This window comes from Oncorhynchus masou, chromosome 30 (genome assembly GCF_036934945.1).
Source record: "Oncorhynchus masou masou isolate Uvic2021 chromosome 30, UVic_Omas_1.1, whole genome shotgun sequence".
NCBI lineage: Eukaryota > Metazoa > Chordata > Actinopteri > Salmoniformes > Salmonidae > Oncorhynchus > Oncorhynchus masou.
In genome coordinates, this window is record NC_088241.1 from 58,187,042 (window position 1) to 58,201,414 (window position 14,373).

General features: G+C 42.8%; 1 protein-coding gene across 2 annotated transcripts in view; it reads left to right on the forward strand.

Annotated features, from left to right (window-relative positions):
* prkag2a (protein kinase, AMP-activated, gamma 2 non-catalytic subunit a) overlaps window positions 1–14,373 on the forward strand; it is a 126,496-nt gene that overhangs the window by 60,725 nt on the left and 51,398 nt on the right. The window lies entirely within an intron of this gene.

Here is a 14,373-nt window from a genome sequence, read left to right on the forward strand (position 1 = left end):
AAGTGCCCTCACATCACAGTTGATCTCAGTCTATCAACTTTCATCTAGAAGCTTTCATGTGGATTTCAAGGCTCTAAAACCCAGTGTTGAGAGAAAATAAAATACACTGTCATTTATTTACCTTTTTTAACACAACGGCAGCCATCACCATCAAAGAGCTTCCATTCAGCTATATGTGGCTATGCGTGTATGTGTTGAGCATTTTCCCCATCACTAGTGATTCATGTCTAGCTCTGGGCAAAGTCAAAGCAGAAGGACTTTCATACTGTAGGCTTGAATGGGTGACCAATGACCACTCATCCAAATGATTCGATGTCAAGAATATGCCAGCAGTATTTCTCCCTTGTAAAACACTGGAGGTGTCTCATGGCCAAGTGTGTGTGTGTGTGTGTGTGTGTATAAAGAAAACTGTCATATCAGGTTCTGTTTTGGTTTACACTGTTCTGCCCACCCTGCAATGCATGCTGGTACACCCCACTGATTGCTCTAGCCTCTCTGTCACCTTACTAGACACTGTCGCAGATGGCAACTCCCTAAGAGCTCTGGCTCTCTCTCACACTCTGTTTCCATGGTTTCCTCACACCATGACATCCCATGATGCAACATGTTGATTGTCTGGAACTGTGATCAAATAAAAACCCTAGGGTTATTTGATTTCTAGGTCGTTAGGATTTTTTTCCTAGTTTGTTTTAAGTGTGACACCTTAGGTGTGTTGTATTATATCATTGCAGAAATAATGGAACCAAAGTAATAGGAGTTAAATGTAGGCCAACCACAACCCTGACACTCCAAATGGATTATGAACTGTCATAGAACAAAACAATTGTATATCTCTGTCTGTTTGTATTGCCCCTTTTCCCAAAGTCACTTTACTTTGTCAAACACAGGAGGTTTATTATTTGATCAGCTGGCGGGGGCTTCAGGGGAACTGTGCTTATTGATCCATCTGGTTGATGAAGTAACTTCGACACATCAAGTACCAGATACATATCTATGAACAGGCACACAAGGTATTCACAAATAGCTCTTTTGCTCGCCAGTGAGTTCGCACAGCTACATTTCAGTACATAGAAATGTGTTGTTTATACGCTCATCCAATGTCAAGTGTATGGTACAAAAAATGGGACTTTCTGGTAGGCTCAGGGGTCGAGTGTCACTTGCACAGGAAAGTGATTCCGAAATGAAGTGAGAGAAAAGTCTTTGTTCAAGTGAAAAACTTAACCTCTGTAATTGTCAGTGAAGAGGACACTTAAAACCAGCCCTTCAAAGGGCCCTTTGAAATGTGTAAAGTGCTCTTTAGTAGAGTTCAATTGGTGCCACTACCATTCACATGCATTAACTGTTTAATGTGTTCATAATGTATTTATAGTATGTTTATAATTCCGTGTGGAATCTATTAGCATCATAAAAGATACAACAAGACGGATGCGGATATAAAATTTATATAAATATTACAGTGAGACATGGACGCAGATATAAAACATAAGAGAGATGGAGGTAGAGATACTGACACACTAAGAGAGACATGGGGGGCAGCAGACTGTCGTTAGTGTCAGACAAGCCAGACACAAGCTGTGAGAGTGTGAGGCTAGCAGATGTTTCACAGATCACAACCATGGCGAGAAGAATCATTCCAGATGAGTCCACAGGTGGAAGCCATCATAGCACAGTACCCAGCTAGCATGTTTCTTAAAAGTTGTGGGAACGTATGTTTTTGGTTTGCCATTGGTTCTGGGAACATAGCCGTACGTTTCCTGACGGTAAAACAAAATGATTTTTTTAAATATTCTGAGAATGGAAATAAAATGTTTGCCTGTTCTAGAAACAGAAATCTTTAGGTTGCAGGAAGGTTCTGAGAATGTTTTATTATGGTTCCCTGAAAGTTATCCTGGGAGTTTTCTTTCACATTCTGAGAACAGAAATGATACGTTATTTGAAAGTAATTAAATAATGTTCTGAGAACATTCTCTAAATGTTGTGAATGTTTTGAATGAAATGTAAAGATTAGTTGGAGGTTTTTGAATAACTTCCTTAAAACATTCGCTGAATGTTTCAATAAGATTGCTAGCTTAGGTTAACTGTTTTAAACTCCAAGCACAGATAGGACACATGGAAATTAATTTGCTTAGGCATTAATCATGCAAACACATAGATTTTTCTTATCGTGACAAGGTGTCAGTGATATTCAAACCTATGATCTTCTGTTTTCTATCCATGGAATTAGTCCACTGCTCCACCAGGACAGAACTAGCATGCCATGTTATTTTGTTTTACTCATTGAAATCTGTTCATTTTAGTGTATTCAATTAGACCCCATTTCAAAAGAAACAAGCACTCATTAAGACCAGGTGTGGCCAATTAGTGGGCACGGCCAACACACCTCAACTCACTTGACAAGATGGAGGACAGAGTTTTGTTGATGATGAGAACGGAATTTATGTCTTTGAATAACATTTTTAGAAAGTTTTTTGAACATTAATAATGTTTTCTTGTGGTTTTTATGGAATGTTTTCTTAATTTTCTGAGAACATGACTTTAAACAGAAACATGAGGAAACCTTAGGAAAAGTTATGCTGAGGTACTGAAATTCCCACAAAAGAACATTGTTTCTTAACGTTTTCTGAACAATTTGGGAACATGACTTTAAATAGAACCATGAGGAAACCTGTAGGAAACGTTATGCTGAGGTACTGAAATTCCCACCTAAGAAGCATGTGGTTCTCAGAACGTTATGTTCTAGTTGGGTGTCCTGCACAATTCCCAGAACGTTGTGGGAAGGTTTAATGCAAAATAACCATAGGAAAACCACGCCCTCACCAAGCAAGCTCTTAGAAACACATGTTTCCCAGAACATTATGTGCTAGCTGAGTATCCTGCACCATTCCCATAGCATTATGAGAAGGTTGCATGCAAAATAATCATAGGACAACCACACTCTCATCAAGCTCTAAGAAACATATGGTTCTCAGAACGTTATCTGGGTAAAATCTATTACCTACATTTCCAGTGGTTGGCTTGCTACATAGCAGACAAGCTGTCATTTCATGCAATTAACCTTGTGATTACCCAGGCAATCCAACATGTAGCACACATTATTAAAAAGACGGACAAGATGCCAGATCAGGAGTTAATGTGACATTTTTGAGGGAAGCCAACCCCTTAAATTAAATGACTGGCTGCTGGACAGACACGTGACAAATGGCTGTTTTCAGACAGGACAGGACAGGGCAGGGCAGGGAAGCAATGGCTGCTGACTGGAACCAGTAGGCCTTGTCGATGAGGTTCAAAGTGGTGCTCCGGGAGGCGGAAGGTTAATCAATCTGACATGGAGCGGGCAAAGGTTAAGTACTGTACCCCTCACTAGAGGGAATGCTTCATTCAGTAAGACAGTTGCGGAAGATAGAGAGAGTTCAAAATCCTGTTTACCTTTCTATGTGACACATTGTATATCGGATTCCCTTCACTCAACGCAGCCTGCTGGCTAGGATAAATCTGTTCAAACTCACAAACAATTAGCTTTCTGTATGAACGATTATTCAAACATAAAGATTTCTCCCCAGATCCCACCGTCACACATTGCTACTTTATAGGCATTCATTCAGGGGGGAGTTTTTATGCGTTGACAGCGAGTGTTCACCAATACTGTAATCAGAGCAAAAGTAATCGAGTTATGCCCTCAGCTTGTATTGTTGATGTAATTGTAAAATATGTAATTTAGCGCTGGTCTGATGCGTGATCTTACTGTGAACTCAGAGGACTGTGAGATAATCCTGTTTGCCACAAGTGGTTAAACTCATTTGTTTTTAAATACGATTTGAATTACATGTTTTATTGTTTCGCAGAGGACAAAGCAGAATCTGCTTTAGAATAATGTTGTTCATCTGACCAGAATATTATTCATAATATTGTTTCAGACTTCTAAGAGATCATGTACACTTAATCCACCACAAGGAGCTCGCTTTTCCATGATTCAGGCGGTTTCAGGCGGTTTCTCCAAATCATTCTGAAGTCTTTATGGAGAAGAAAATGATGACCTTTAGAGTAATCCAAAATATCATGATAATTAGATAGACAAAATGTTTTATCTTTGTGTGTGTGTGTGCACGTGTATGTTCATGTCTGCACGTTTGTGAGTGTGTGTGTGTGTGTCAGTACTCTGATGTCACCTGGTGTTTCTCATTTCTCATATGTTGCCATGGAATTCAGATGATCACCATAATCATATTGCTTAGAAAATATTGAACCAATTTGGACTGGTGGATTTGTGTAAATGCAGGGTGTTGAAAGCAGACAGTATTACACTGGGCTATGTCTTATTCAAATGAGCCGCCACTCCATGTTTGTTTCTATGTGTGTGTGGTGGAGAGAGAGAGAGAATATGCTAATAGGGAAGCAATGCAACAGAGAGCTGTGTGTGTGTGTGCAAAATCTGGGGAATTGTGTGTATACATTTGGCAGAAGGGTTGTGATTCAGTAGCGCTGATGTTAATGATCCCCTGTGGGTTTACGAGGTAGAAAGAAGGATGAAGCCCCCCCACACACACACACACAAACATCTTACTGGTGAGAAATGCTCTTTGGAGCTCTCGCCCTTCATTTCTCTCTCACTTCATCCCTTTATCTCTCTCTCTCCCTCCATCCCTCCTTCCCTTTCTCCCTATAATGTTTTATTCTAGTCTAGGAAGCTGTGTACAGTGGTCAGGGCCGGCTCTAGCCTTTTGTGGGCCCTAAGTGAGATTTTGTTGGGGGGCCCCCCATTTTGCAGGCAAAACCCTCTTGCCGGGGGACAGAAAAATGTACGTTGTAAAGTATATTTCCTGCAATTCTACACATTTTCCCAAGGAGAGTAGAGAAAATGTTCCAGTTTTAAAGTTTTCTGCAAATCTACCCATTTTGCCATGCGTGGAGTGACATTTTTGACAGTTTAATTTCTTGCAATTCTACACATTTTGCTTACATGCTGCCCACACTGCTCGCGTTACGTGCGTCAATGAGTATCTGCGTAGGCCAGGTGCTAAAAATATAACTTGCTTCTATTTTGACGCTTGATGCGCTGAAAATCCTGCCTCTCCCATCTCCTCATTGGTTTTTAAGCGCTTATACCCACGTGGGTGATTGAAAGATGAACTGAGGTCCACACTCCTGTTCAGTTGGTTGTGGTAATGCACCTTAAGTTTGGGTGCCAACCGCCATATAAAGTCCACAGAAGAAGAAGAGGAAGAAGACAACTGAAGGAGGAGAGATTACTAGAAACGAACTAGGTTCCCCCTTTTATCTGTTGATTAATTGTCGGAGTAGAGAACACACACAATTTTGTGGGACTCAAAATGGGTCAAAATTCTACAAAGATCCAGATGGCCATGAACATTTCATGTGTTTTGACCTGTCCCCAAATTAATATAGTTGGTTCAGAGTTTGTTTTGATATTTCAACCTGCGTGTCCTGATTGTGTCTGGTGTGGATGACAAAATCAACATGCGCAAGATGGTGGACGCAGATGCACACACATGCCCGTGCTAGTCAGAATGTTAGACTTATGCCATGTTAATGATATCTGAGGGAGAGTGACTAACAAAATCAATGGGTGCCCCCTGGAGGTCAAGGGCCCTGGACATGTGCTGTGTGTGTCTGGTCGGTATTCGGTCATGATTACTACAAGTTTAGATAGTCTAGCCAGCTAACTTACCATTCAAAAAATTGCTCGCTGACAAGGCTAATTGAGTGACTGTCAGTGACTGACATAACAAGGGAAGAACTGTTGATGCACAACCAAATTTCGAACCTTGCGTATTCTGCTATTCTAACTCTCAACAGTAAGTTGAGACACAGAGTTCCTCAACTAGTTTTTTTTTGCGGCAGGAGCCGGCCTTGACACTGGTCTATAACCTAATAGTTTCAAAGGGAACCTCTCCTGTTTAGCATGAATGGCTTGATGTAGGACAAAGTGATGTTAGGTCATTGTCATGCTGTTCACGTCTTCCGCTGTGGAGGACAGGACTCCAGGGAGGACGATTATGGAAGTCCATTTAGAAACTGTAATACACTGAATTGGTTGATTTTTTTTTTTTGTTACGATGATTTGTTTCGAGAACATATTAATAATAATTGAAAGATTATTGGAATCTGTGTGGGGAGCTGGACAGGTAGGATGACTGACAGTGAAGGTGAACAGGTGGTCACGGGTCAGGTGACAGAGGAATGGATGAGACTGAGGCAGGAATTCCTTTAATCATCATTTAAGGGGTAGGTTGTCTGTGCTGCATAACAAAGGAAACAGAATAACATGTATCCAATTAAATTCATAATCACAAAGGTCAAATCATAAAATCATTCTCATTATTAAGCTAATTCAGCAATTCAGTTCGATAATAAGTCAATAGGAATCGTCATTGAGTCATTTAGGCTCATAACTATTCATCATAATCATGAGAATAATAATACAAATAATTCAATCAGTTATCGGTTATTCAATCTATAATCTCCATCAGTTTGATATAACAATTGATCAGTTAATGACGTTTCATATTTGATCCTTTCAGGTTTGTCTTCATATGTACATGTCATTTCATTACATATTAACCATATATCAATTGCATAATTGGCCTGTGATCATCTGTATGGCCGTGATCTGTCACGCCCTGACCTTAGAAAGCCTTTTTTATGTCTCTTTTTGGTTTGGTCAGGGTGTAATTTGGGTGGGCATTCTATTTGTGTTACTATGTGTTGGCCGGGTATGGTTCTCAATCAGGGACAGCTGTCTATCATTGTCTCTGATTGGGAATCATACTTAGGTAGCCCTTTCCTTTCAGTGTGGGTAGCTAACTTTGTTTGTGGCACTTTCGCCCTGTTAAGCTTCACGGTTGTTTTGTTATTTCTTGTTTTGTTGACAACATTTTAATTAAATAAAAGAAAATGTACGCTCACCACACTGCACCTTGGTCTACTTCCAACGACATCCGTGACAGAACTACCCACCACCAAGGGACCAGGCAGCGTGATAAGGGGGACTCATGGACTTGGGAGAAATCCTGGACATTAAGGGACCCTGGAGGCAGGCTGGGGAATATCGCCGTCCCAAGGAGGAGCTGGAGGCAGCAAAGGCGGAAAGGCGGTGATATGAGGAGGCAAGTCAGCAAAGCAGGCACAAGAGGCAGCCCCCAAATTTTTTTTGGGGGGGAGCACACGGGGAGATTGGAGGAGTCAGGTTATAGACCTGAGCCAACTCCCCGTGCTTACCGTGGGGAGGAGTGCTAGTCAGGCACCAGGTTATGCGGCTCTGTGCCGTGTGTCTCCAGTGCGCTCTCATAGCCCGGTGCGCTCTCTGCAAGCTCCCCGCAGTTGACGTGCTAGAGTTGGCATTCAGCCAGGAGGGATTGTGCCGGCTCAGCGCTCCTGGTCTCCGGTGCGTCTCTTCGGCCTAGGTTATACTGCGCTAGCTCTGCGCACGGTATCCCCAGGTCGCCAGGAGAACCCAGTGTGGCCTGTTCCAGCTCCCCGCACGTGCCGGACTAGAGTGGGCATGCAGCCAAGAGGAGCTGGGCATGCAGCCACAGCCTAGTTCGACCTGTGCCTGCGCTCTGGAGGTGCCAGGCTCGAGTGGGCAATCAGCCTGGAAGAGTTGTGCCAAGGCTACGCACCAGATCTTCAGTGCTCCCCCACAGCCTGGTTCATCCTGTGCCTCCTCCAATGACCAGGCCTCCAGTAGGTCTCCCCAGCCTGGTTCATCCTGTTCCTCCTCCACGGGCCAGGTCTCCTGTAGGTCTCCCCAGCCTGGTTCATTCCGTGCCTCCTCCACGGACCAGGCTTCCAGTAGGTCTCCCCAGCCTGGTGATTCCGGTGCTTGCTCCACGGGCCAGTCCGGGGCCCGCAGCGAGGGTGCCCAGTCCGGGGCCGCAGCGAGGGTCCCCAGTCCGGGGCCCGTAGCGAGGGTCCCCACACCAGAGGCGCCACCAAAGTGGGGTGAGCTAGGGGTGGAGTACCAGAGCCGCCTCCGTGGATAGATGCTCACTCGGACCCTCCTCTATAGGTTCAGGTTTTGCACCTTTGGGGGGGGGGGGGATTACTGTCACGCCCTGACCTGAGAGAGCATTTTTATGTCTCTATTTTGTTTAGGTCAGGGTGTGATGTGGGGTGGGCATTCTATGTTTTGTTTTCTATGTTTCTTTATTTCTATGTTTTGGCCAGGTATGGTTCTCAATCAGGGACAGCTGTCTATCGTTGTCTCTAATTGGGAATCATACTTAGGTAGCCCTTTTTCCCTCCTTCAGTGTGGGTAGTTGACTTGTGTTAGTGGCACTTTGCCCTCGTAAGCTTCATGGTTGTTCATTATGTTGGCGTCATTATAATAAAAAGAAAATATACGCTCACCACCCTGCACTTTGGTCTACTTCCAATGACGAATGACGGCCGTGACATGATCATTGTCCATTTACATTACACAATAGGTTTGAAACGTGCGCTCTGCGGTAATAACTATGAACAATAACTGATGGCCCACTCTCCCGAACGCAACAGATAGTTCAGATGAAAGGGAACAGCTTCAGTGGATTTACGTTGATTCAGAATGTCTGGATTAGACAGAGTTAAGGAAGAGAATGCAGCGAGGCCGGGCGACGGCGATTTCCTCCTTTTAATGAGTTGAGATCTGTCTGACATTTCCACCTGACCTAATTAAAGCGCCCCTGGCCCAGCTGAGCAAGTGGCCATGAATTAAAGGATGATTCCACCAACTCCACAGGCCTTTTCTACAATAATAATAATACATGCCATTTAGCAGACGCTTTTATCCAAATTGACTTAGTCATGCGTGCGTGCATACATACATGTTACGCACAGCTGGTCCCAGGAATGGAATCCGCTATCCTGGTGTTGCAAGAGCCATGCACTACCAACTGAGCTACAGAGGAGCACATTTTTAGTTTGGTTCACTTTCAATGGAGTAGATGGTTGTGTCACTTCTGGAGTTTGGCCTTGTGACCCCAATGCTGTGTTCCAATGAGCAAACCACTACTCCTAATCCTACCTAATCCTATCATTTATAATAAAAAAACATTTGTCTGAATCTACTAATACAAGGTGAGTAGAGTGTGGAATGGAACGGTATAATAATTTGTACTTTATTCAGTCATGAGTGACAAATGGGAAGGTTTTGCATTTGAGACTTACATTGGTTCCATTTTGCAAGCAACTAAATCAAATGCAACTGAAGTAGGCTATTTGAAAGAAAACACACACTATTTTAATTCCAGTGTGAAGGAGAGTGAACAAGGGCAGAAGGAAGAGAATACTTTTTGGAAGGGAATGCAGCCCATGACTGGTACAACAAGTCCACCACAAGTCACTATGTCTATGACTAGCCACTTAAAAGTCTGGTGAAGTGCCTAGAGGATTGTATTGATTCTGCTTGGGCTCATCAAGGAAGATATACTCCATTGTCTGCATGTCAATAAGGTCTGTGATTAGAACTTCTGGGAGTGAGAGCTGATTAGTGATACCTACTCACTGTGATCTTCTTGCTTTGTTGGATAGCCAGAAAGGAGGATATGTGTATGCCATGCATTGGATGAAAAGGTACTAACTAGTATAACAGTAGCTCATTAGTATAACGTGGACTTTCTGTTCTCAGTTGACTGTTTGAATGGTGTGTCTGTCATTTCTTTTGAAACCACTTATTGAACATCTCTATGGGCTATGTTGTTATAAATGAAGATGTATGTTGATCTTGCTAGGTCCTTTTCAAACTCAGATTTAAAAGGTCATTTCTCCTGTCTTTGTAGCAGTGTTCAGATGCTTGCTACAACAATAAAGGATTATCTTTGTTTTAAAACAAATAACGTTCCAGATGTATCTATCCTCCTAACTCCATTACTGCTGATTCAGACTTCCACAATCATCTCTTAATCATCTGAATAACCTGAGAGGCCTTTCCTCCTGGTTACCCTAGTGACCATATCCCTCGCGCATCCCGCAAAGGCGGAGGTGTTGCTAACATGGCAAATTTCAATTTAGAAAAAACAAAAATCACTGCGTTTTCGTCTTTTGAGTTTCTAGTCATGAAACCTGAAATCTATGCAGCCTACTCAATCACTTTTTATATCTACTGTTTACAGGCCTACTGGACCGTATACAGCGTTCCTCACTGAGTTCCCTGAATTCCTATCGGACCTTGTAGTCATGGCAGATAATATTCACATTTTTGGTGACTTTAATATTCATATGGAAAAGTCCACAGACCCACTCCAAAAGGCTTTCGGGGCCATCATCGACTCAGTGGGTTTTGTCCAACATGCCACAGTCTGGACCAAGTTTTGTCCTGTGGAATGAAGACTGTGGATCTTAATGTTTTTACTCATAATCCTGGACTATCGGACCACCATTTCATTACGCTTGCAATTGCAACAAATAATCTGCTCAGACCCCAACCAAGGATCATCAAAAGCCGTGCAATAAATTCTCAGACAACCCAAAGATTCCTAGATATACCTTCCAGACTCCCTCCACCTACCCAAGGACGTCAGAGTACAAAAATTGGTTATCCACTTAACTGAGGAACTAAATGTAACCTTGCGTAATACCCTAGATGCAGTCGCACCTGTAAAAACAAAAAACATTTGTCATAAGAATCTAGCTCCCTGGTATACAGAAAATACCCGAGCCCTGAAGCAAGCTTCCAGACAATTGGAATGGAAATGGCGCTACACCAAACTGGAAGTCTTCCAACTAACTTGGAAAGACAGTACCGTGCAGTATCGAAGAGCCCTCACTGCTGCTCAATCAACTTAATTGAGGAGAGTATGAACAATCCAAAATGTATTTTTGATACTGTTGCAAAGCTAACGAAAAAGCAGCATTCCCCAAGAGAGGATGGCTTTCACTTCAGCAGTGATAAATTCATGAACTTCTTTGACGAAAAAGATCATGATCATTAGAAAGCAGATTACGGACTCCTCTTTAAATCTGCGTATTTCTCCAAAGCTCAGTTGTCTTGAGTCTGCACAACACTGTCAGGACCTAGGATCAAGGGAGACACTCAAGTGTTTTAGTACTCTATCTCTTGACACATTGATGAAAATAGTCTTGGCCTCCAAACCTTCAAGTTGCATACTGGACCCTATTCCAACTAATCTACTGAAAGAGCTGCTTCCTGCAATTGGCCCTCCTATGATGAATATAATAAACACCTCCCTATCCACTTGATATTGAAAAATCCAAACCTTGACCCAGAAAATATTTTAAAAACTATTGGCCTATATCGAATCTCCCATTCCGCTCAATTTTCTTTTGTAATAGATGTTGCGCAGCAACTCATTGCCTTCCTGAAGACAAACAATGTATGCGAAACTCTTCAGTCTGGTTTTATACCCCATCATAGCACTGAGACTGCACTCGTGAAGGTGGTAAATTACCTTTTAATGGCGTCAGACCAAGGCTCTGCATTTGTCCTTGTGCTCCTAGACCTTAGTGTTGCTTTTGATACCATCGACCGCCACATATTTTTGGAGAGATTGGAAACCCAAATTGGCCTACACAGACAAGTTCTGGCCTGGTTTAGATCTTATCTGTCGGAAAGATATCAGTTTGTCTCTGTGGATGGTTTGTCTTCTGACAAATCAACTGTAAATGTCGGTGTTCCTCAAGGTTCCGTTTTAGGACCACTATTGTTTTCACTATATATTTGACCTATTGGTGATGTCATTCGGAAACATAATGTTAACTTTCACTGCTATGCGGACAATACAAAGCTGTACATTTTGATGAAACATGGAAAAGCCCCATAATTGCCCTCCCCGGAAGCCTGTGTTTCAGACACAAGGAAGTGGATGGCGGCAAATGTTTTAATTTTAAACTCAGACAAAACAGAGATGCTAGTTCTAGGTCCCAAGAAACAAAGATATATTATATTGGATCTGACAATTAATCATGATGGTTGTACAGTAATCTCAAATAAAACTGTGAAGGACCTCAGCGTTACTCTGGACCTCTCTTTTGATGAACATATCAAGAATATTTCAAGAACAGCTTTTTTTTCCATCATCGTAACATTGCAAAAATGAGAAACTTTCTGCTAAAATCTTGACTAGAACCAAAAACTTTGATCATAGTACTCCAGTGCTAGCCTGTCTACACTGGATTCCTGTAAAGGCTGGGGCCGATTTCAAGGTTTTATTGCTAACCTACCTATTTTTCCAATTTGGTCCTGCCGTACATACCTACTCGTACGCTATGGTCACAAGACGCAGGCCTCCTTACTGTCCCTAGAATTTCTAAGCAAACAGCTTGAGGCAGGAGTTTCTCCTATAGAGCTCCATTTTTATAGAATGGTCTGCCTATCTCTGTTAGAGATGCAGACTTGGTCTCAACCTTTAACCTTTCTGGCGGATATTCCGCTAGTGACCCACCTCGACAACATCCGGTTGAAATACAGAAATTGAAATACAGAAATAGTCATAAGAAACATTCATAAAAAATACAAGTGTTATACATCGGTTTAAAGATTAACTTCTTGTTAATCCAGCCGCTTTGTCAGATTTCAAAAAGGCTTTACGGCGAAAGCATACCATGCGATTATCTGAGGACAGCGCTTCGCTTACAAAAGCATACAAACATTTTACAACCAAGTAAAGGAATTACAAAAGTCAGAAATAGCGCTAAAATGAATCACTTACCTTTGAAGATCTTCATATGATTGCAGTGACAAGAGTCCCAGCTCCACAATAAATGTTTGTTTTGTTTGATAAAGTCCCTCTTTAAAACCCCAAAACTCTATTTGTTGGCGCTTTTTGTTCAGTAATCCACTGGCTCCAAGGCGGTCAAAACATGCAGATAAATACATCCTAATAGTACCGGTAAAGTTTGTCGAAACATGTCAAACGATGTTTAGAATTAATCCTCAGGTTGTCAATTGTCTAAATAATCAATAATATTTCAACTGGACAATAGCGTATTTAATAGAAAGGAAAAACAACGAAGGGTGCGCAATCGTTCACGCGTGCAAACCAGCTCTGCATTCTTCCTCAGTCCACTGACAAAAGGGTCTCATTTTTCTTTATTTTTCAGAAAATAAGCCTGAAACAATGTCTAAAGACGGTTGACATCTAGTGGAAGACATAGGAACTGCAATCGGGGTCCTAACCCATTAGATACTGTATAGGCATTCAATTGAAAATACCCACATCAAAAAATCCCACTTCCTGGATGGATTTTCCTCAGGTTTTTGCCTGCCATATCAGTTGTTATACTCAGACATTATTTTAACAGTTTTGCATATTCTAAACTGCCTGAGTAACAGGCAGTTTACTTTGGACACGCTTCTCATCCAGACGTCGAAATACTGCCCCCAAGCCATAAGAAGTTTTCAGTCTTTATTGAAGACTCATCTCTTCAGTAGGTCCTATAATTGAGTGCAGTCTGGCCCAGGGGTGTGAAGGTGAACGGAAAGGTACTGTAGCGACGAACCGCCCTTGTTGTCTCTGCCTGGCCAGTTCCCCTCTCTCCACTGGGATTCTCTGCCTCTACCCTATTACGGGGGCTGAGTCACTGGCTTACTGGTGCTCTTCCATGCCGTCCCTGGAGGGGTGCGTCACTTGAGTGGGTTGAGTCACTGACGTGTCCTTCCTGTCTGGGTTGGCACCCCCCTCGGGTTCGTGCCGTAGGGGAGATCTTTGTGGGCTATACTCGGCCTTGTCTCAGGGTAGTAAATTGGTGGTTGAAGATATCCCTCTAGTGGTGTGGGGGCTGTGCTTTGGCAAAGTGGGTGGGGTTATATCCTGCCTGTTTGGCCCTGTCCGGGGTTATTGTCGGACAGGGCCACAATGTCTCCCGGCCCCTCCTGTCTCAGCCTCCAGTATTTATGCTGCAATAGTTTGTGTCGGGGGGCGAGGGTCAGTTTGTTATATCTGGAGTATTTCTCCTGTCTCATCCAGTGTCCTGTGTGAATTTAAGTATGCTCCCTCTAATTCTCTCTCTTTCTCGCTTTCTTCTCTCGGGGGACCTGAGCCCTAGGACCATGCCCCAGGACTACCTGGCCTGATGACTCCTTGCTGTCCCCAGTCCACCTTGTCATGCTGCTGCTCCAGTTTGAACTGTTCTGCCTGGACTCTCTCTACTGCACCTGCTGTCTCTAACTCTGAATGATCGGCTATGTAAAGCTAACTTACATTTACTCCTTAGGTGCTTACCTGTTGCACCCTCTACAACCACTGTGATTATTATTATCTGACTCTGCTGGTCATCTATACACATTTAAACATCTTGGCCATATTCTGTTATAATCCCCACTCGGCACAGCCAGAAGAGGACTGGCCACCCCTCAGAGCCTGGTTCCTCTCTAGGTTTCTTCCTAGGTTCTGGCCTTTCCAGGGAGTATTTCCTAGC